Consider the following 25,739-nt stretch of genomic DNA (forward strand, 5'->3'; position numbering starts at 1 on the left):
AGAGGTCAATGATTAAAGAGAAAGAATGAGAAAATACAAGTTGACTATCATAACATTTCAGTCTTATTTAATAAAGTATCAACTAATTTTCCTAGTCATATCTCCTGCCATTTTCTAATATCCTACCTCATTTTCAATCAATCTATGAAGTAAGTGCTTAATAATGTTTTCTAATTGATTGATTGACTGATTATAAGCAAAGCAGGAGTTTATAAACTGTCAACTGTAGCAAGCAATGCTAAGTTTGTAGCTATGATTGAATAGAGAGTCAGTGAAGAGAACTGATTTCAATCTGAAAATGGGAGGAGATGGAATCAAGGACATATGTAGAAGGGATGGCTTGGTCAAAGGGAAGAATACTTTACTGTCAAAGAGTAAAAGAAAGAAAGAGAAAGTGAATGGTAATTTCATAGAGTTTTGAGATTGAAATTAATAGAAAAAGACCATCAGGTTGAATGGCCTCAATTGCCTCAATAAAGAAAGAAAGAAGGGTCTCAGCTGAAAGTGGGAGGGAAAGGGCAGTTATGGGAAATTTGAGGAAGGAATAGAAGGTTTGGAATTGTATCTGGAAAGAAAAAATAATCACTTAGGGAGGAAATAGAAAGTTTGCCTTGTTGCAATGCGAGCATAATTTAAATTCAATAACTTGAACTTATAATGTAGTTAGAATGATTGGGTGAGTTACTTTAATTCCATATAAGTAGGTGCCAAGCAAACAGATGGTGGAAATAATCAAGGGCTATTGTCTGGCAAGTGAAGTGATGGTTGGATAATGGAGTTATGGGTTAGAGAGCAGAGAACAATATATAGCTGATCCAATTGATAATAGGGTTGAGATTAGGAGACAAAAGAACAAAAGTGAATTCTGAATGGTGGCAAAGGCCTGAGAAAGTATTGAGGAGTCAAGAAATTAGAACTATCTATGAGGACAAAGAATAGTTTTAAGAGGGATGAGGTATAGGAACAAATTAAATAATATGAAATTTTGGTCAAATAGGTTATACACACAATTAGAAGGTGGAAATGGGTTAATTTGTTAAAAAAAAAAAAAGAGAGAGAGAAACTGAGTTCAATTTCTGGACTTTGCAACTCTCATAATTTTATGATGAACCTATTTCCCTCTTTGATCTTCTGGTATCTTTATCAATAAAATATTTTGATGCTATCTACCTGTAATCTGTAATATCCCTATCAACTCAAAACCTAAAATCCAAGATAAGATTCCTGTACAAAGTTGGGCTATGATATTTGTTTGTCCTATACTGTTACAAACTGTCCTTACCACTCCTGCCCCTACCATAACACTCATTGTTATCATATGGCCTTAGATATTAAGGGGGCTCCCAATAAAGTATTGTTCTTCATTGTTGTATTCCAGCAAGACTGTGCTATCATGTACCACCAGAGGTTTTGAGATTTCCCTGTCATGTACAACCTGGTATCAAAAAAATCAATTCTATGCAATTTCCTGGCATTAAAAATGTAGTTTTATATTACACTATAATTATAATGGCCAAGTTTGGCCCTAGGGAAAATATGACAAAATAAATTCTCTTTCTTTCATAACAAACAGAGAACTATTGGTGTAAAACATTAGATAGCAGATCAGTTGATATATTGACTACTTTTGCTAAAATGCTTATTTTTCCTTTTTCTTTTTTTATTCTCTATTGTAAGCAGGAATTTTAGAATTAGAGCTGAGAAGAGCTCTTTAAGCCACTGAATTTTGTCTCTTTATCTTATAGATAAGGAAATTGAGACTGATAATGGATAAATGACTTTACTAAGATTTTAACTTGAATGGTCCTGACTCTCAGATTCAGTGCTTAATACACTATTCTATATGCAGATGAGTGGAAGAAGGAGGAAGTATATAATCATGAATGAAAATGATATAAAAGCAAAAGATATAAATAAAATATTATTAAATTCATTTATGCAATTAATATGAAGTGTCCTCTGTGATGTCTGCTGGCATCATGTATCTTAGGCTGCTGCCTTCTTTTCTTACTTACCCTTAGTTTTGGCTGTGGAATTACTTTCCTATAGAATTGCCATTCAACTTCCTAATTTTTGACACTTTATATTGTAGAGTCAAAGGCAGGGGAAATGCTAGATATTAGCTATTATCCAACTCCCTCATTTTAGAGGCTCTAAGGGAATGTAATGGCTACCCCAAGGTCACAAAGTCAATGATTAGCAGAGATGGAATGACCCTTGCCTTAGGTGGTATTATAAATTGATTGCAATAATTGGAATTAAAATGATCTAAATGCAAGTTCTACTTCATATACTTAGTACCTGTGTGACTCCGGGCAAATCATTTACCCTCAATTTGCCTCAATTTCTTCAACTGTAGAATAGGGATAGTAACGGCACCTACCTCACAGAATTGTTGGGAAGATGAGATAGCAGATGTGAAATGGTTTACAAAACTTAAGTGTTATGTAAATGCTAGTTATCTTCCTAGCTCTATATACTTGCATCTTGTACTCTAATTTCTGTCTCTTTCCTCATATGTCCCTCTCATTTTTCCTTGAGCTTCTCCTCCCCCACCCCAGATAGCTTCTCTATGCCTACCTGGCATGGGGATGATTCTAAGATGGCTGAGCCCAAACTCTAGACAGAGCTCAGGCCAGCACTGCAAACATTCCGGCAGTTGTTGTAGTTCCACTGGCTATGCCAGGCATGTGGATGCAGAACAGCTGCAGAGAAGCGATTGATGGTCGGAAGAATTCTTTGTCAATGACCAAAAACTACCCCTTAACTCCTACCAGCTGTCTTTCTTTGTACACTGTGGAGTTCCAGGGTCATCAACAAGAGGGTGTGGATGTTAGGACATAGTCATCACCATTATGGAGGTCAAGTGTAAGTCATGCTGGTTATGGCCACAGAGGAAATAACACTTCCCCCAGGAAGGGCTTTTACAAACATGAACAACTGTTTATCAGTGTCTGTATCCTAGTGAATCATTTATATGATTTCTAAACATTCTATGGACTGGTTTCATAAAGTATCATTTGCTTTTGCTTCTTATAGAAGGAACAGAATTATTATACTTATCTATATTACTATATGATATCACTAAAAAGGTCCAGTGTAAGGGATAGAGTCAACCCTAGCATTCAGACCTGAGATGGAGACCTGCTTCTAATACATTTTAGATGTGTGACTCTGGGCAAGTCATTTAACTTTCCAAGCCCCAAGCTACCGTCTAACACAGTGACTGCTGATTTGTCTTGGAAGAGGGGGTTTCCATCTACTCAGTGATGAAGGAATTCCCCACAGTGATAAAGTCATAGAATCAGAAATAAGAATAATAAAAACAACAGTCAACAATAAATTATAAATATAAATTAATAGTTATAATTTTCTCTGCTTGAATATAATTAGAAAGACTGGTGTTTTGATTTGTAATTCAAGAGCTTTCTTCTTTAAATCACAAAACTAGACTATTGATTCTCCTACTTTAATATGGGCTTAACATCAAGAGGTGTTCTGTGACAATGAAATGTTTGAAGTTGTGGAAAAGGATATCATTGTATCATATGATTTCTTCAGATGAAGATGAGTATGATGCTAGGTATTAATGAAAACTGTGCATCACATGGCTGTAAAAATGTTAATACCTAATGAATACCAAGCAAAACACTACCTGATATACATAAACACATCAGAAGTTCATAACTTTTCCTGAACTAACAGGGGACAAATCGTCATACTACAAATATCAATTTCAAAAGAATCTGGAGAACTTAACCTAACAAACTATACCAGAAGAAGGCAGTTATCAGAAACTAAACTGTTACTCATGATTGTCCAGACCTAACATTGACCCACAAGAAGCTAAGAATAACACTTTTATATATACAAAATATTTATAATTTTCAGCCATATAGAATGAAAAACTTTCACAACATAGCGATCCAATGAAGGAGTTCAAACCCATATGGGAATAAAATGGCATACTGAAACAGAAACAGGGGAACAGACTGGACCTCTCATTTTCTACCTAGATGCACTAATTTTAGACTTTTTTTTAACTTCTCTGGCGCCATTAATTTTGTACTTCTTTGCTTCTTTTGCATGCCTCTGTGCCTCTCCTGATTCTCTCTTCTTACTTTTCAATTCTGTGTGTGTGTGTGTGTGTGTGTGTGTGTGTGTGTGTGTGGTCTTCCTCCACTAGATTGTGGCAGAGACTATCTTTTTTATTTTAATGCAATATCAGTGCTTAGCATAGTGCTTGTCACATAGCAGGAACTTAGATATTTATTGATTATAGAATGAGAATTAGAATAAACTTCAGAGACTGTTACTTCATTCCTTTCATTTTATACTTAAGGAAACAAGCTTGGAGAAATTAATTGATTTGCCCAAGGTCATACATATAAGTGGCAGGGGTGGGAATCCAACCCAGGACTTCTGACTTCACATTCATAGCCAAGGTGGACTCCAAACTAATGACACTACCTTTTACTGGGATAATATTTGCAATATCTATTTCATAGAGTTTTGGGGACAATCAAATGAGATAATTCAAGTGAAATACTTTACCTAAGATATTACATAAATTTCTTATCTTCATCATCAGTGTTATTATAATTCTGACTCTGCCATTTGTTTAATGTGTCACTATGGGTAAGTCACTTAGCCAGCCTAAGACTCAGTTTTCTTTTCTGTAAAATGAAGGGGTTTTTTTAGACTAGAATTAGGATTATGGATCTATAAGATTCTTTCTGCCTCTGAAATTCTGCAATATCTAGTATCTAAACAAGGGCCAGTGAAATCAGCTGATTTTTTTCAAAGTAATTTATCCAAGGTAACAGCTAAGAAATCATTGAAAAAGTATAATCCAAGTCTTCTGACTCTTAATCTAGAACTCTTCTCATGGAATCATGATGCCTTCCTCAAGTATAAATAATAACAAAAGGACCCACTACTGCTTGGAATATTTTCATTGTATTATTCTGCATATTATTTTCTGCCTCTGTTTGCACTCAAATATTAAGTATACATTTTAACAGCTGTTCTTTTCTGGCCAGACTGCACCATGGAGAAAATCAAAACTGTTATTATGTTTTCCCTTCACTCAAAGAATTAGTAGCTCTTTGGAAAGTTATTTTAAATAACTAAAATGCTAGCTTTTTGGGTTTTTTTCCCCATTTCTTAATGTACTTCTGGATTGGTAGATACAACATAAAAAGGCAGAGAAAAGGTAAGGAATCATGATCAGTTTGAGAAAGGGAAAGAGACAAATAGAGGAACTGAGCTGGGAGAAGAGTTTAGGCAGCAGAGAGAAGCAAGTCAAGAAAAAAGAATCGAAGGATATCAGAGCCTATAATGGATCTTAGAACTAATCCTTGGGAAAGGGGAGGGAGCAAAGGGGAAAATTCTGGGAAGATGGCTGAGTAGGTTAGCAAATTTCAAACTCTTCCAATTTCCCCCCAAAATAGAACAAATTTATGCCTCAGGGTAAATATCGACAGGTGAAAAATCAAGAAGACTTAGGGCAGAACAGGAGTCCTCTGGAGACAATCCAAGAAGATCTGAAGAGAAACTTCAGCCTAGTGATTATCCTGTCTGAAGTGCAAACACCACTGGGCTAGGGCCACAAAAAAAACCAAGTGGAAAGCCCTGAAGCAAGCTGGGTGTGGTGGGAGCCTCAGCTAGAGTTGTAGAATCTCTCACCTCCAAGACTCCTTGTGGAGTCAGGGTCTAAGTCCAGGAAGACAAAGCAAACTTCAGCTGATTGGAAACGCCATGCCAACTGTGCTGCCCAGAAGAGGCTCTGAGAAAGAAGGAACCAATGAGTGTAGAAGCAGGGCAGAGATGCTTCTGGCTGTAGGCACTTGCAGAAGGATGGAGCTCTTGCCTTGAGATTCCTGGTCAGAGTGCAGAGCTGAAGGGAAGCTTAAGAAACCATCTCCTTACTAGATAATTATAGGTACTTACATTAATACCTCTTATTAAAAAAAATAACAGGCAAAGAAGAAAGAACCCCACATTGAAACATATTATGGGAAAAGGAAAGATTGGGATCCATTTTCAGAGGACACTTTAATTAAAAAAATTTTTTTACCCCAAAGAGTAATGTGAAATGCCTCCCTGCCCAGAGAGAATTTATAGAAGAACTAAAAAAAATTAAAAATCAAATGAGAGAAATTGAGGAAAAACTAAAAACAAATCCAAGAAAAAGAAGATTATGAAAAAAGTTAACCAACTAGAAAAAGAGATAGAGTCTCAAAGATGAAAATAATTCTTTGAAAATTAGAATTGGGCAAAGGGAAGCCAATGAAGCTTATGAGAGTACAAGAAATAACAAAAATAGATTATAAAGAATGAGAAACTAGAACAGAATGTGAAACATCTTATAAGAAAAATGATAAATCTGGAAAATTGATCAAGAAAAGAAAATATAAGAATAATTAGACTGCCAGAAGGTTGTGACCAAAAAGAGAAATTTGACACAATAATGCAGGAAATAATCCAAGAAAATTGTTCTTGAGTGATAGAACAGGGAAAGTAGAAATAGAAAAATCCACCAATTACCACCTCAAAGAAATCCTTCATGGAAAACTCACAGGAATATTATTGTCAAATTTCAAAAACCCCAGATCAAAGAGAAATTTTTGCAAAAAAACAAAGAAAAAACAATTTAAATATGCTGAAGTTAGAATTATACAAGACTTAACAGCAGCTGCAATAAAAGACCACAGGTCTTGGAATAATATCTATCGACAATCAAAAAAAATAGGCCTTTGGCCAAAAATATTATATCCAGCAAAATTATTTATAATTTTGAATGAGAAAAAAATGAATCTTCAATGAAATTGCATATTCCCAGGACTTTCTATCAACCAAACCTGAACTTAACAGAAAAGTCAACATATAAGAATCAGCATCAAAGTTTAAGGAAGTCAACAGAAAACTTGCTTAAAAATGGACAAATCGTTTATGTTATTTTTACATGGAAAATGTATACTCTATGTTTAAGATTCATATCAACAAAAGAATAGCTCAAAAGAAAAATTGGCAGAGTTAAGGAAAAAATAATAACCATGTTATACAAATGAGGTACGAAGGAAGAATAGACACAGAGGCATTAGAGGGAGGAGGAGGGTTCATAGTTCTGAAAACCTATTTACATTGGGAATGGATTCAATAGGTAACACCACATATATACCACAAAGGGTATAGTACCCTCCAAAATCTATAAAGAAATAAAAGGGAAGGGATGGGCAGATGAGGAAGCAAAGGGTGAGGGAAGAAGATAAGGAAGGGATCCTTGGGTGGGGGAAGGTTAAGTAATAGTAAAACAAATTATGAAGCAGAATTTAATTAAAGAATAAGTAGGGATAGGAAAGACCTGTATGCATGTGGGATATGTATGTGCATGTATATATCTACATATGTATACATAAATACATCTTAACTGTAGCTTACTAGGGGTGGTAAAGGGATGAAAGGGGAGAAAAAGAATAAAATAAGGTACACAGCAGAGAACCAAAGAAAAATTTATAAGGAAGTAAAGAAAAAAATGGACATTCAAGAATATAATTCTTCTACATTTTCTTGATCTGGTAATTTGTTGTTATATATTTTGAATTTTCCTTGATGTTCTGCTGGGCACATAACAATGCTCTCTTTTGTTTTGTTTTATTTTATTTTAGATTCCTTTTCTGTTTTTCTGACTCTGTTTAATAAAAATAAAAGAACTAATCCTGTCTACTCTCTTTTCAAATGAGGAAATTGAGTCTCAGACAGGGGAAGTGACAAGTGAAACATATAATTAAAGGCTAAGCAGGAATTATAAGCCAGGTTTCTTGACTTTTTGGTCTCTTAACCAACTAGAGCCCCGCTCCCCCCAATCTCTGAAGTCAGTCCAGATCTCTTCTAGCTCCAAGTCAATGATCTGTTAGTCTCAGGGATCTTTCTACTAGACTACAAAAGCTCCTTGTCTCCTGTGATTGCTATAGATATATAAGCCCTTCATTTCCTTGACATTTTAAGGGCTAAAGAAAAGGTTAGTACAGAGGTTACCATTGGTAGCTCATCTTTTTCAAAATACATTTCAAAGTGTTCACTTTGATATATGAATCTGTTCATCTTACATTTTGGTTTCCTGCAGCGGTGCCTATTCTTTAATCACATCAATCAGCCTCAGGTAGATAATTAGGGAAAGGTAATGCTCAAGGATAACTTATGTCTGACTCATTCTACTTTGCCGACCTTCCAGGCATGATGGCTCATCTTGATAAAATTAATTTGAAAACTACAGTTAAAATGACTTAATTGGACATTGTTAGATAATTAATATTAGTTGAATTGAATGGAAATTAAGTCCCAACTATGCGCAGAGCACTGTGTTAGGCACTAGGAAAAATCAAATTTAGCCAAATGATACCAGCTATCTCACAGATCTTGCAATATAGTAAAGAAATACAAACAGCCACTTTATGAGTATTAGAGATGACAATTAACAAAATTTATCATATGCATAATACTATGTACCAAGGAATATGTTAGAGAAACCAAACAGCTAAATAATTCAGATTCTAGTAGGATGCAAATAACTAAGCATACAGATGATATATAGAAAGAGTATGTGGCTAAAAACCATTACATTGAATTCCCAATCCCTATATTTATGCACACCTGCATTTTTGATTTCCTTCACAAGCTAATTGTACAATATTTCAGAGTCTGATTCTTTTTCTACAGCAAAATAACGTTTTGGTCAGGTATACTTATTGTGTATCTAATTTATATTTTAATATATTTAACATCTACTGGTCATCCTGCCATCTAGGGGAGGGGGTTGGGGGGGGGGGGAAGAGGTGAAAAATTGGAACAAGAGGTTTGGCAATTGTTAATGCTGTAAAGTTACCCATGTATATATCCTGTAAATAAAAGGCTATTAAATTAAAAAAAAAAGAAAGAAAGAGTATGTGGAAGGTAGTTTTAGAGGATAAGGCATTAATTGCTGGAGATGGAATGAGAAGGATCTCCTGAAAAAGTGACATGTTAGCTGAGTCTTGTAAAAATTCACAGAAAATAAAAAGTAATAATAAGTAGGAACAATGTTCTAGTCATCAAGACTACAAAGGTAGGAAGCTGGAAAGTATGATGATCTTCAAAAAGAATAGCAAATAAGCCATTGTGGCTACATCTTAGAGTGAACAGGAAGTAGTACAGTGTAAGAAGACAATAAAGTTAGGAAGATGTCAAGTTATGCAGAGGTATGCATCAGTATTAAATCTTGATCCTAGAGGTAACAAGAAGCTACTAGAGTTCATTCAATGAAGAGGGTGTTATCAGCATTCCTATACTTTACAATCATTTCAGCATCTAGATTCAGGGGGAAACAAGAAACTCTCAAAAGTTCAGTGCCCAGAGATGAGATCTACATTAGGAAAGTTATCTATGAAGAGAAAAAAGAAATATACGTGAGATGCTGTGAGTGTAGAACCACATGGGTATGTGAGGTGAGTAAGCCTGGATGAATGGAAGTGTGATGCTTCCCTCATTATGACTAGAAAAATTTAGAAATTAAAAGCATGCAAAAAAAATAATGTATTCTTTTTTAAACATGTTAAGTTTGAGATGACTATTAAGCATCCAATTTGAAATGTCCAAAAAATGATTGATATGAAACTGTATCAAAGAAATAGAGGGTACTCTTTCTCCATGTGTGTGTATATAAAAAGATATGTAAGAACATATATAATGCATGTACATATATGTAAAATATATTATACATGTGTGGATGGATATGAGCATAGATATGTATAAATACATATCATCTATATATCTAGATTTATAGCTTTCTGTAAATATATTTAGAGATAGAGATCAAGATTAAGATCAAAATCACAGTAGATATAAAGATGTATGTAATATGTACATATTATATACACATATATAGTAATAGTTTGTATATATATTAGAATAGAACCCAAAGGATTTGATGATATCACCAAGTGAGATATTATATCCTAAAAAGATAAGGAAAACTAAGGGAGTTTTACATGGAACACCCATAACAACAGGCAACTGATCAACAAAGGATTAAAAGAGGCTTGTATCTTAAAAACCCAAAGAGGAGAAAATATCCAAGAAGAGATGGTCATCTCCAGAATCAAATTCTACAGAGTGCTCAAAAAGGATGAAGATTCAGAAAAGACTATTAGATTTGGCAACTAATGAATCATTAGTAATTTTAGAGAAAACATTTCAGTGAAATGATGACATAAGAAGCTATATGCATAGAGTTTAGAAACATGGAGTAAGATGGGAAGTGGAGGCACTTATAATAACTTTCTCAATGAGTTTAGCTGAAAAGAGACAAAGAAAATAGGGATAGTATGATTAAGTGAGGTTTTTTTGTTTTGTTTTTAAGAGTGAAGATGAGCAGTAAAGGACTCAGTAGATAAGGAGAGACTGAAGTTAAAAAGTGTGGGTGATAGTAGAGGGAATCTGTTGGAGAAAATGGGAGGAGATGGAAACCAGACTGCATGTGGAGGAGTTGGCCTTGACAAGGAAAAAGGTTATCTCTTCATCTGAGACTGGAGCAAAAAAAGAGATAAGGAGATAAAAGTCTTAATGACATGAGATTAGGGAGAAGGGGACACTCAGTGAATGTTCTCAATTTTTAAAATGAAGAATGAAGTTAGATTATCAATTGAGAAAGTAAGGGAAAGTGGTGCTATGAGAGATTTGAGGAAAGACAAGAAAGTTTTAAATAGTCATTATGGAAAGTGGGGTAGCAAATAAAGGAGTAAAATGATTCCTTTGTTGCAATGAAGACCCAGTTGAGATTAGATAATGTATATTTCTAGTAAACACAAAAATCACAATTTCCTCTACTAGCTCCATTAAGCAACACATAGTAAGGGTAAATGAGGCGGATAGTGTTGACAAAGAACAATTGGTAATAGAATAAAGAGACAAGGGACTTGCATTTGGTAGTATAGAATTGAAGTAGAGGGATTCTTGATCCTAGAGCTATTGACACTGGAGAAGGTATAAGAGGCCATGGAAAAGTAGCTTTGCCTTGCAAAGCTGTTCTTGCAAAATCTCATGGCAGTATCAAAGGAAGTTTGATTCAGGTGACCAGTTTTTGTCTAGGAGTAGGAGCCTTGTGTAGAGGTTCAGGATAATATCTCACTGAGGATCCTACTATCTCTAGCCTCCTATGGCTCTTCTGCTCACCTAAATTCCTTGAGAAAGGTATCTCTTAGGAGAGCAGAATACCCTCCATTCTGGAAATGAGTGAGAGTAGATCTCTTCGAATTTGGGGAGAAGTTAATAAGAGTCTTGTGCCATTTAAGATCCTTTGAAGTAAATTAATAGCCATGTCACCAAGAACCTTTTTTAGTTATTTTCTTGAATAACAAGTATATTTTAAATAGTTAAGAAAGACAAAAATCTTGACTCAGTTGGGAGAAGGAAGACAATTCTGATACAATTGAAAAGAATGCATATGACATAGAAAAACAAAAATAGTGAAGAAGATACTCATTATTTTTAGGAGAAAATTACAGGGTAGAGGCCTGGGACACACAGCACCATCACTTTTCCTATCCGAGCCCCACTTTCTCTAGATATAAACTTTGGCTAAATGATAGCTAAGATGTCTCCTAACACTATATCACATAAAGCCAAGATTGCTTTATAAGAAGGCACAGAGTACAAATAACAAAAATGACTTAAAACTGAATAAAAGAATATAATTTTAATTTTATATAAGAAATTCCATGGAAGATATTTTCACAATAGCAAGTTATATAATAACGGCATAACACACATGCCATATACAAAATAACATGGAAATCCATGAACTTGCAGGTGAAATTAAATAGAAAGTCTCTGGATAAAGATTAAAGAAGAGAAACATAAGTGCTATCATTAGAGTGTTGCAGCACTCCCTATTAGCATATTCCTCTATCTTTATATTCAAATCTGTTGCTTCAGACTTCAAATTCAGTTCTTTTACTATGTCACTCTGCAAGGCTCCTATTAGATTTATGCATATTGTTATCATTACTTCAGGTTTATTAATCATTTATAGTCTTGTCAGGTGTCATATAGAACACATAAAAAGTTGACCTTATTTTCAAGAAGCTTATAGTGACCTAAGGCTAAAAGAAACCTCTAATACACTCATTATTGCTTACACTTTAAGATCAACTAATCATATCCTCATGTTGCCCACATGCACACATTAAAGAAAATTTCAGTAATTAGTGGAAAATATAACATAATCATTCCATGCAAAAACAAGGTTTTAATTACAGCATTTACACAGGTTACAAATCTTTGCTTTTGTATAGAGACAATCAGATCCATACGTTTTTAAAGCTACATTTTAGAAAAGTTGTTCTTTGAAATCTGAGTAAGGTTAATTCACTTAGTTTAAAAGTATTCTGGTATTTTTCAGCCAAGCTTGTGACAGCATGATAGACTAGATAAGGAACTAGATTTGGAGTCAATAGGATATGGATTTAAATTCTGTTTCAGAAACTTACTGGCACTGTGACTCTGGGAAAGTTACCTCTCTCAGCCTCAGTTTCCTCATCAGTGAAAAATAGAACTCAATGATTTCTAAGGTCCATTCTACCTCTAAATCTATGATCCATATTTTGGATTTGTAAGAAAGAAAATATACATGATAATGCTTAGACAAATATTAACTAATCACCCCATTCTCCAGGGAACAATGCCCAGAGTTGTCTCAGGATCTGAAGATACACTTTTAGAGTTCTATTCTAATGATCACTGATTCAGAGAATGTAAAAAAAAAAAAAGGCAGTTGTGAAAAATCAATTCAAAAGTGGGTCTGAGGATCCATCTCAATGACAAAAGACAAAGATAATCTTTAAATTCTAGAATGAATCCAGAATCAACCTGGTTTTATCTATGGCACATTAGCTCAGAGAGTGACATAAAATTCCTAAGAACTTCCTAAGATTTTGCTGAATTGAGATTTCTTAACTTCTGTGTTAAGATAAAAAAAAAAATCATTGAAGCATCAGGAAGAGCCAAACCTTAGTCATAGTACTGATTCAGCCTTCTCTCCAGTATAGTTCACATCTGAATAAGTTTTCAGGGTTTTATAGTAAACCAATCAATCAATAAGCAAGGAGGGGAGAAACAATATGCCCTTAGGGGCATAAACTCAAGTTAAGGGGATAATTAACATATCCAAAAATATTAAATTAGAACTAAATAGTAATTCAAGATGGCAATGTAGGGTAATTTCCAAGGTACTATATAATTGAGACTCAACTAAATCAAGAGATAACAATTAGTATGATCTCAGAAGGAAATGTGGTGCTCTTTGGAGGCCTCTCCTCTGTTTATTAATTTATGACATTGTATACAAAAATCTTTTCAATATTAAAAAGTATTATGTCCCTTTGGAATTACTTTCAGAGGTAGGGAGGAAAAATAGAAAAAAAATACTTGCTAGCATTTACTTATGTTTTAAAGTTTTCAAAGTATTTTGAATGTGTTATCTCATTTGATCTTCACAACAACCCTGTGAATCAAGTTCTATAATTTTTATTCCCATTTTATAAATGAGAGGAACAGTTATCTAAAGGAATTAGTTGACTTGCTTACATGAGCTACAAGATGAAGAATTAGATTTTTTTTTGATGTGAGCTCTTGAATGTCTCCAAAACAAGAATTTTGCACTAAAGATATAGTAACATCAATTGCTTCCAATTCTAATTCTGCCAATGAGCAGAATAAAGAAATTCAAATCTGCAATGGTGAGCCTCATGAAAGAGACAAAGAAAAGAACAATAGACTGAGAATGCAAATACACAAAAGTAAATTACATTCTAGGGGAAGAGAGGCAAAAAATAATAGTGTTTAAAAAAACATTTTCAGTATACAAAAAAAGGTAGGAAAACTAAACAAAATATTATAAATTGATGCTTACTAACCTGGAGCTCACAGACCATACTTCCCCAATTTTCCATACCATAGATAGGAAGGTCACATTAGTAGACCCAAAGATAATATACACCTACAACAAAACCTACTGTCATATTATGGTCCCCTCACCCAATTTTCAGTGATAGAGACACCAAACTCAAACCCAAACTTGCAGAAGTTTGTCCAGCTGCAACAAACAACTAAGCAGTTGCAATCCCTCAGAATCAAAAGTTGGTTGGGAATCACAATGCTGCAGCACCAGTACTGCAAAGCTCTGAACTTGTTACAGAAGGGAAGACAGCTCTGTAGCACCGAAAAAGGTAGGGTCAATGCAGTCAGCCTTCTAGTCACAGTGCTAAAAGGCTGCTAATTGCTGGTGCTGAATCAAAGTAGGACTGGATACCAGAAAAGGCCACTGTGTGAGAGGGTGTGGGGTGAGGAGATAACACTGAACTAACTCTGAAGCAAAGAATGCAGGATCTAGATGAGGCTAATTCTGACCACTGAAAAGTCAGTTTGGCAGAGATTTAAAGAAGAAATCATGAATTACTCAGTGTGGAAGTAAACTGGAATACTTTGAGATCTAGCCCTTAAGAAAATAGCAGAAGAGAGGGAGACAGAGAGGAGGGAACAATTTTGAGAAATAGGGGAAATAAGAGAAAATAAGGTAGTACACTCAATTAGTCATGATTTCAGAAAGAAGAAAACCCAAAGATCTTGAACATAAACTTATAAATAAAAAAAACAGTAACTGTAAAGAGAAATGTAGTCTCCATATGTAGTAAAAAAAATTAGGCATCTAAGAATAAATACTGCAAAGCAAAAGAAAATTACCCAATACTTGATGAGACAAAGAATTCTATGGAATTTGAGGAGAATATGGAATTACAACATGCTATTCATAAATAGTTCAAAATGAGAATTCTAAGAATAAAATTTATGACATGCATAATAAAAAATAATGAGCAGAATAAAGAAACTAAAATTTGTAAAGATGAGTCTCATGAAAGAGACAAAAGAGAACAATAGATTGAGAATACAAATACACAAAAGTAAATGACATTCTAGGGGAAGAGAAGTAAAAAATAATAATGTTAAAAAAAAAAACCATGTTCTGTATATAAGCAAAACATACTCACCTCAAAGAGAGAATACATAGAAAAAACCTACAACCTCTCAGAAGAACACAAAAGGACAAAAAACTTTTAACACCATGAAGAAGATAATAATAGAAGTGCCCAGAATTTCTGAGCATAGAAAATGGAATTCCAATTCAAAGAATTTATACACTTTCAGAAGAAAAAAAAAAAAAGGCTGCAAATTCCAAGGTAGATAGTGGTTGAATGTAACAATTCAATTCAGTAATATCAAGTTCTGTAAGCATTCAGGAGAAAGACCTTCAAACAGAAAGTAAAGGAATACAAGTAACATAAGACTTCTGTGCCCACTAGAAAAAGTAGAAGGAAATGGAATAATGTGTTTCAAAGAGCAATGGACAAAAACTAGTGGCAATCTGCTGATGGATAAGTGTGTGTGTGTGTGTGTGTGTGTGTGTGTGTGTGTGTGTGTGAAATCAAGGAAAAGGTGACCTCTGTGATCTCAGAAAGAAAACAACCCAGAGGTAAGTGGGCAGAGAGGAAAGGGGGAAATTTTAAAAAGAGCCAAAGGAAAGAAGCCATACTTTGGTGATAGGAAGACATTACACTGGTGATCATATGAGGAAAAAGAGATAGATTGTGAAGAGAGATAAATAGCTTACATTGAGTAGGATCTAGTGGATCCCATGCATGAAAAAACTACTACACTGGGAGAGTGTAATTGAAATCACTTGGGGCAACTAGCATCTGAAGAAGTGGAAGAACATGGACATACAAAGAAGATTCTTTTTTTTTGTTTTGTTTTGTTTTTTTGTTTTTTTTTAATTTATTTAATAGCCTTTTATTTACAGGTTATATGCATGGGTAACTTTACAGCATTAACAATTGCCAAACCTCTTGTTCCAATTTTTCCCCTCCTTCCCCCCATGCCTTCCCCCCGATGGCAAGATGACCAGTAGATGTTAAATATATTAAAATATAAATTAGATACACAATAAGTATACATGACCAAAACGTTATTTTGCTGTACAAAAAGAATCAGACTCTGAAATATTGTACAATTAGCTTGTGAAGGAAATCAAAAATGCAGGTGGGCATAAATATAGGGATTGGGAATTCAATGTAATGGTTTTTAGCCATCTCCCAGAGTTCTTTCTCTGGGCGTAGCTGGTTCAGTTCATTATGCTCCATTGGAAATGATTTGGTTGATCTCGTTGCTGAGGATGTCCTGGTCCATCAGAACTGGTCATCATATAGTATTGTTGTTGAAGTATATAATGATCTCCTGGTCCTGCTCATTTCACTCAGCATCAGTTAGTGTAAGTCTCTCCAGATCTTTCTGTACAAAGAAGATTCTAAGGCAAATGTAGAAAAATATAAAAGGTAATCAGGGAGAGTATAATTTAATAGTGGATTGCATAACCTAGGATATAGCAGGGGAGGAATCTACTATGGGTCAGTGTCCTTTCTGATTTCTATAATAATTATATTTCTCTGGGATAAGGGAACAGTGGAAAAGGGGAATCCATGGACCAAGTCCTACAAGATAGTGTAGAAAGAATCTAGAGGAGAGAGCTTAAAATGGACACCTCAAAAACTTTGTATGAAAAATGCAGAGAAAAGAGAGAGAAAACATATAACATAGATGTCATGAAGCAAAGGGGTCTAGTTTAGATAGAAAAAGAGGGCAGATAATAAACAGTGTGAGAAATTTTCTTTGGAAATAAGTGTAAAAGTTGAAATTTTTAAAACTAATAAACAGAACTAATCAAAAGGGAGAAGAGGAATGAAAAAATCTACTTGATTAAAATGGGGAGAAATGGTGGTGGGGGGAAGGAAAATGATTTAAGGAGATAAAAGTAGGAGAAAAAAAGGAACTAGTGCACAAAATCTCCAAAGGGAAAGTGGTAATAAAAGAGAGGAGTGGATCAGGGATGTAAAGAAAGAGCCTTTGGGAACAGTGCCACTTAAAAAAAAAAAAAAAAAAAAAAAGATTAAAGTAACTGAAGGAACATTATACTGTGCTAACAGTAAAAGAAGGGGAAAATTCATAACTTGGGGGAAAAATATTTTAAATATTAGAGGAAAATATACACCTTACTCTCATATCTTTAAATGTGAATAGATTCAACAACCTAATAAAACAAAATGTAGTAATAGATTGGATAAGAAAACAAAATCCTGTGATTTGTTGCTTTAAAAAATTTAAAGTTAAATGATAAGAATGATAAGAACTCACTATTTGACAAAAATTGCTGGGAAAATTGGAAACTAGTATGACAGAAACTAGGCATTGACCCACACTTAACACCGTACACCAAGATAAGGTCAAAATGGGTTCATGATCTAGGCATAAAGAATGAGATTATAACTAAATTGGAAGAGCATAGGATAGTTTACCTCTCAGACCTGTGGAAGAGAAAGGAATTTATGACCAAAGAAGTACTAGAGATCATTACTGATCACAAAAGAGAAAATTTTGATTATATCAAATTGTTTTCAATGTTTTTGCATAAACAAAACTAATGCAGACAAGATTAGAAGGGAAGCAATAAACTGGGAAAACATTTTTACAGTCAAAGGTTCTGATAAAGGCCTCATTTCCAAAATATATAGAGAATTGGCTCTAATTTATAAGAAATCAAGCCATTCTCCAATTGATAAATGATCAAGGGATATAAACAAACAATTCTCAGATGAAATTGAAACTATTTCTAGCCATATGAAAAGATGCTCCAAGTCATTATTAATCAGAGAAAATCAAATTAATACAACTCTGAGATACCACTACACACCTGTCAGATTGGCTAGAATGACAGGGAAAGATAATGCAGAATGTTGGAGGGGATGTGGGAAAACAGGGACACTGATACATTGTTGGTGGAATTGTGAACACATCCAGCCATTCTGGAGAGCAATTTGGAACTATGCCCAAAAAGTTATCAAACTGTGCATACCCTTTAACCCAGCAGTGTTACTACTGGGCTTATATCCCAAAGAGATTATAAAGAAGGGAAAGGGACCTGTATGGGCACGAATGTTTGTGGCAGCCCTTTTTGTAGTGGCCAGAAACTGGAAACTGAGTGGATGCCCATCAATTGGAGAATGGCTGAATAAATTGTGGTATATGAATGTTATGGAATATTATGTTCTGTAAGAAATGACCAGCAGAATGATTTCAGAAAGGCCTGGAGAGACTTACATGAATTGATGCTGAGTGAAATGAGCAGGACCAGGAGATCATTATATACTTCAACAACAATACTATATGATGATCAATTCTGATGGACGAGACTCTCTTCAACAATGAGATGAACCAAATCAGTTCCAATCGAGCAGTAACGAACTGAACCAGCTACACCCAGCCAAAGAACTCTGGGAGATGACTGTGAACCACTACATAGAATTCCCAATCTCTCTATTTTTGTCTGCCTGCATTTTTTATTTCCTTCACAGGTTAATTGTACACTATTTCAAAGTCCGATTCTTTTTGTACAGCAAAATAACTGTTTGGACATATACATATATATATATTGTATTTAACTTATACTTTAACATATTTAACATGTATTGGTCATCCTGCCATCTGGGGGAGAGAATGGGGGGAAGGAGGAGAAAAATTGGAGCAAAAGGTTTGGCAATTATCAATGCTGTAAAATTCCCCATGCATATAACTTGTAAATAAAAAGCTATAATAAAAAAATTGAAGTCAAAAGAAATGAATTTTATACGGAGCTATTCTCCTTATGAACTTAAACAAATCACTTAAAATAAAGGCATTGTATTTTAAGTGATGCCCCCTACCTACAATGTCTTCTAGTTCTAAAATCTAGAATTTTAGGATTTGACTAAATATGGATTAACATAATCATGTAGACATAGCTTGAAATTCAAAGATAGAAAATAACTTGAAGAAAAAATGATGTAAGTGATTCTTATTCAAGAATTAAGCCATTTAACAGAATTGTGTTTTTCATCCAGACACATTTCATGTTTCTTAAAAATGAAAGAATAAAATTAAGTGAAAACTTAAATATCCCCCACACACACATACTTAATTTTTTCACATATAAAGTAACCACAGAGAAATCAATGTGGTAGCCCTTAGTCATATATTGATTTTGGGGGGGGGGGTGAAGTAAAGGGGGATGCAGTAGAAAGTTATGTATGCATTCACATGAATATTTACACTAGTAGGACTCACAATGAATCTTTACTTAAGATTCTTCTCCTTGGTATCCCTTTGATTCTCTTTTCATCAGTTTAACATACTGACAACAGAGCCAACTTCAGGAGATATCATACACCATGTTAGAGTTAGATCTTCTGCTTATAAGTACCTGCTAAAGCTATTTTAAGGGTAATGATCTGACTGAGACATTGAAGCTATTTTATGTTGTTGGTAGAATTAACACATGAACCATTGTGCAACAACAACACTAACCCAATATTTTGCAAATTAAAAGATCCTTGCATCAATTTCATTTTGTATTGATTTGGCTTTATAGATACATCTCTCAGAGTAATTCTAATCATGCTTTCTCCAATGTTCAGTCATTACCTATTCATTTTTGAATAAAATTTCAAGATGGTGTATTAAATTAAGGAAAGTTAGGGAAAACCATATAATTTATGACCAAATTAATGTGAATATCAAGCAGCATTGATCAAAATTACTCAAAAAGCATTAAACACCAATTAGCACCAAGCAAGGCCAATGCTAAGCTTTAAAAATATAAATACAAAAGTAAAGAATGCCATACTTTAATGAAGCTTTAATTCTAATTAGGAAGACAACATGAACATAAAGTAACATGCACAAAATATGTGCAAAGGGAGCATTAATAAATTGGGAGTAGTCAGGAAAGCCTTCCTGTAGAAAGTGGTATTTGAGATAAATCTGCAAGAAAACTAAGAATTATAGAAATCATAAAGGCATGCATTCCAGATCAGAGGATAAGAGGTGGCACCAGGATGGAGAAATAAAATGTTGTTGTATGATTAGAACATTAAGAAAGTCACTATGACTGGACCATAGATTACATAGAGGGGTAATGTATAAGAATCCAGAAAAGCAGGAAGGTATCAGAGACAAAAGAGACTTTAGGAATAAAAGGTGATCTTAAATGGGAAGGCACTAGGCAGCTAGAGAGAAGAGGAAATAGAATATGGGACTTTTGTCTCCTGGCTTAATACTCTTTTCACTATACAATCTCAGTAATTTCTTTTCCTTACCATTATCAAAGATAAAGTGATCAAACGGGGGTATTTTTTTTTTGCCATTTGTTACATTCCTGTGTTGAATTTCAGAGAATTAGGGTCAGAAACCTTCCAACTAAAGGTCCTAATCCTTAGAATTTTTGTTAGGTATGATCAGTTTGGTCAGATCTTGAAAGGTTGATCTTATTATACAAGCTATCTTTGATCATTTTCATGAGTAAGACCATTGTGAAGGCAGTTCTGGGTAACAGGAGCTTCTTTTCACTTCCTGAAAACAATGCTGATTCTCAAAACTAATATAGTTATTTACTAGAAGTACTCACTGTCTTAAAAAAATAATCACTATAGTCTAATTTTCAGTAGTATTCATACTTAAATTACTGATTTGTGATAAATTCCTGAACACTAGAATTTTCTTATATGATATAGATTGCATCTTTTCCACATCTTCCATTGTCTTTAACTAAATTTTGCACAGATTAAATGACTAATGCCCTGGAGATTATCATTTTGCTTATTTTAATAATTTACAAATACTAGTATAAGTCTCTAGATGTCCATTTATTGCTTCTTGTGACATATAAAAAATTCAAGAGATAAAATTTCTGGGCAATTAATCATTTAATTAATTATTCTAGTAATAATTAATAAAAAGAGTCAGCGACATTCTCTAGGGCCAAAGACCCTTCATGGAACCCGCTTATATGTCCTTGAAAGAGTGGGTGTTCCTGAGGATGGCAATCAACTTTAAATATTTTAACAAGTAATGAGAGAATGAATATTATGATGAAAGGTGAACCTATTTTAGTTAAAATAATTCAATTTAATGAGCATTTGCTGCATGTATAATATGTGCAAAGCACTATGCTGGATATTGGAGATACAAAAATAAAATTAAAGCAGTGTGTGTCTTCATGGAGATTATAGTTGACGAAGTTATACAACATTTACACAGATTAAGTAAATGTAAAGAGACAAGAAGGGGGAGAGCACTAAGAGCTAGAGGGAATCATGAAAATTTTACATAAGAAGTGCCCCTTGGGGGAAAAAAAAAGAATTTTAATAGGCAAAAGTGAAATGAGAGTAGGAGGACATCACAGACATGAGAGATAATCTGTACAAAGACCAGTAGGTAGAATAACCAATTTAGGGTCTGTGTGGTAGAATGCAGAACACATGAAAGAGATTAATGTGAAATAAATATGGAAAAGTAGGTTGGAATCAAAGTGTCAATAGTTTCAAAGGTCAAATGTGATAAGCTAGTATTTAAATTTAGAGCAGCAGTTCTCAAACTTTTTGGTTTCAGCACTCCTTTACATTCTTTGAAATTATTGAAGACATTTCCCAAAAGACCTTTTTTTAAAAAAAAAATGCATTATAGCCATCAATGTTTACCATATTAAAAATTAAAATGTTTTAGTCTTATTATGTAGGGAGAATGGCATGCAATGGGTATTTATAAAGCACTGCCCATGTGTCAGATATACTAAAAGCTTTACAATATCTCATCTGATCCTCACAAATATTCTGGAAGATAGGTACAATATTATATCCTCATTTTACATTTGAGGAAATTCAGTCAAAAAATTCAGATTTGTCCAATGTCACACAAGAAGTAAATTTCTAAGGTTATATTAGAACTGAGGTTTTCCTAACTCCAGGTCTACCACTCCATAAATTGTATCACCTTTGTTGTTGTTCAGTTGACTACGACTCTTCTTAATCACATGACCTATAGCATGCCAATGCTGTGCCTTGAGGTTTTCTTAGCAAAAATATTGAAAAGAGTGCCATTTCCTTTTGCAGAAAAAGAGGGGTTAAGTGACTTTCACAGGATCCCACAGCTAATTGTTCTAGATGAATTAGGGGAATCTCTGGGGTTTTTTTAAGCTTTTTGAGTAGAACAATAACATGGCAATGACAAAAATTAGCATTTTAGATGATCTAACGACTACTTATTTCCTAAATAAACTCTTTCACCATCATTATGAAAACAAAACTGGGCTGCACAGAAGAAAAGAATCCCCTTGTTCCCATTTCAGTGCCATCTACCTAGTCATCTTTTCCAGCATGAATGTTCTCGGTCTTTAGGCTGCAGACATACAATTTTTTGCTGGCTGCCTTTGCATCATGTTAGGATTTGCTAGAGATTATACTCTTCTATCAAAGGTTTCTGAGAATTCAGGATCACTGCCATGACACTACTTATGAGATTTTGGGGGTTTTGTTTATTTTATGCTAACATATTATAATATGATAATATAATGGATTTTCTTTTCTGGTAAGCTCTCATTTACCACCACTTATGTCAATGGAAATGAATGTCAGTAAGCCAGTATATATTCTCTATTTACCTCCCAAAACAATTAGTCAATCAGTCAACAAACAGTTATTAGGCACACTATTTGCTTCAATCTACTCATCTGTAAAATAGGAATAATAATAGTATCTACTTCCCAGAGTAATCATGAGGGTCAAATAAGATAATAATTGTAAATAATTGCAATTGTTTAAAAAGAGAGAGAGAGAGAACCTAATAATTGTGGTTGTAAAGCACTTAGCATAGTATCTAGCAAACAGTAAATGCTATATAAATGTTAGTTATTATTTTTCTGTATTAGGGTTGTACTAAATGCAATAGATACAAAGAAATGCAAATACACAGTCTTTGCCCTCAAGGAGATCACATTAATGGTGGAGAGTACATGCAATTAGTGGTAAGAGAAGGGAATGAGTACCTACCCTAACTAGCACTATATTAAGTTCTTTATAAATCTTATCTCATTTTATCCTCACAATAATCTTTTGAAGTGGATGCTATTATTATCTGCATCTTTCACTTGTGGAATCTGAGGCAGAAAAAAATTTGGCAGAAAAAAAAATTATGTGATTTGCTCAAGATTACAAAGATAGTAAATATCTGAAAACAGATTTGAATACAGGTCTTCCTAACTCCAAATTCAGTGCTCTATCTACTGCCCCACCTAGCTGCCTCAAATAGGTATGTAAATACAAGAAAAGATTCAGTGTAAAGAGAAAGTAATTGAAGAAGGAAAGCACTAAAGGATGGGGGTGGGACATAGGAGCAAGGTCTGTAAAGTCTTCAGGTATCAATCAATCCAATCCACAAATATTTATTAAATGCTTGCTATCACTTAACTCTGGAGATACAAAAAGAGATAAAAAGCAATTTCTGTCCTCAGGGAGCTTACCATCAAATGGGGAAGACTAAATGCAAACAAATGTAAAGTAAACTACATACAATTTAAATAGAAAATAATTAACAGAGGGAAAGAACTGAAATTAAGAAGGATTAGAGAAATGTCTCTATTGAAGGTTTTTGTTGATTCAAGAAAGTCAGGGAAGCTATTAAATAGAAGAGAGGAGAGTAATTTTTCAGGCAAGAGGATATAGCCAGATAAATGCTGGAGCTGAGATAAGGAGTGTGTTGTTTGTAGAACATTCAGTGGACCAATGTCCCTTGATAGAAGAGTATATGTTGGGAATAAGATATAAGAAGACTGGAAAGGTGAGAAGATGGGACTAGGTATTGGGAAGTACAGTATAAAAAGACTGGAAAGGTAAGAAAAAGCAGGACTAGGTTATGAAGGGCTTTGGATGACAGACATTTTGTATGGAGACAATAAGAAACTACTGAAGTTTATTGACTTGGAAGGGATGTGACATAATTGGACTTGCCCTTTAGGAAAATCATTTTTGTGTCTGGAAGAAGGATTGTTTAGAGTGGGGAGAGGCTTGATGCAGACAGGCTCTTCTTTAGGCTCTAGAGACATTAATTAAGATGAGGTGATGAGGACCTACACTAGAGTAGTGACTATGTCAGAGAGATTAGGGGCAAAAATGAAATTAACAGCTCATGACAATAGATTAGATGTGGAAGAGAGGTAATGAGGAGTCAGGGATGACTCTTAGATTGTGACCCTGAAGATTAGGGAGGATAGTGTTTTGCCTTCTACAGAAATAAAAAAGGTAGAAATGGGGAAGCTTATGAGTTTTGTTTTGGACCTATTGAGTTTTAGATGTCTATTGAACAACCAATTCAGTTATACATGAGATTGGAGGTCAGTGGTGAGACTGAGAGTAAGATAGATTTGAGAGTCATTAGCTTAGATAGCTATTAAATCCACAGGAGTTAGTGAGATAACCAAGTTGGGCTTAGGACAGAACCCTGCAGGACACTTATGATTAGAGAGTGTGATCTGGAGGAATAAGAGAGATAAAGGGAAAATTGGGGAAAGAAATGAAGGTGATGAAAGAAAAATATGAAAAGAAAGAAAACAGCTTGGTAAAAGAAGCACCAAAAAATATTTTTAAAAATGATACAAAATAGAATTAGCCAAATGGTAAAAGATATGCAAAAACCCATTGAAGAGAAGTACTCCTCAAAAAGCAGAATTGGCCAAATTGGGAGGGGGGACACACAAAAATTCATTAAGGAACACATTAAAAAGTAGAATTGGTCAAATGAAAAAGGTGGTACAAAAGTTTACTGAAAAAAATACTTCCTTAAAAATTAGAATTGGGCAAATAAAAGCTAATGATTCCATAAGGCGTCAAGAAGCATTAAAATAAAGTAAAAAAAAAAAATGTGAAATATCTCATTAGAAAAAGAAGTGACCTGAAAAATAAATTCAGGAGAGATAATTTAGGAATTTTTGGACAATCTGAATCAATCTGATCAAAAAGAGGCCAGACATCATATTTCCAAGAAATTATCAAGGAAGTGAAGAGTAAAATAGAAATTGAAAAACTCCACCAATTATCTCCTGAAAGAGATCCCAAAATGGAAATTTTCTGGAATATTATAACCAAATTCCAAAGTTCCCAAGTCAAAGAGAGAATATTGCAAGCAGTCTGAGAGAAAGAATTCAAATATCATAGAACCATAGTCAGGTTCACACAAAATTTAGCAGCCTCCAGATTAAAGGATTGGAGGCCTTGGAATATAATATTCTGGAAAGCAAAGGAGCTAAAATTTCAACCAAGAGTAACTAAACCACCAAAACAGATTATAATCCTTCAAGTTCTATGGAACACAAGGTTTTGCAAGAGTGAATGTTAAAAAACTATTTTTGCATGTATTTTGAAAAATAAAAAAGCCATTATTACAAAAAAAGAAATTGATATAGAAATAAACACATATATAGATATAGAAAAAAAGCATGTGGAGAAAAGTAGAAATATTAAATGAATACTTCTTAAATCTTAATGCAATAAAATACATTCAATAAAGGGTCATGAAAAGATAGATTAAAAATTAGTTGAAATTAAATAATTAAATAAATCATAGAGAATGATACCATACCAAAATTTATGAGATGCATCCAAAGCACATAGGGAAGATTTATGTATCTAAACACTTACCTCAATAAAATAGAGAAAATTCAGATTAATGAATTGGGCATGCAAATGAAAAAACTAAGAAAAGAACAAATTTTAAATCTCCAATTAAACACC

This window comes from Sarcophilus harrisii, chromosome 2 (genome assembly GCF_902635505.1).
Source record: "Sarcophilus harrisii chromosome 2, mSarHar1.11, whole genome shotgun sequence".
Classification (NCBI taxonomy): domain Eukaryota; kingdom Metazoa; phylum Chordata; class Mammalia; order Dasyuromorphia; family Dasyuridae; genus Sarcophilus; species Sarcophilus harrisii.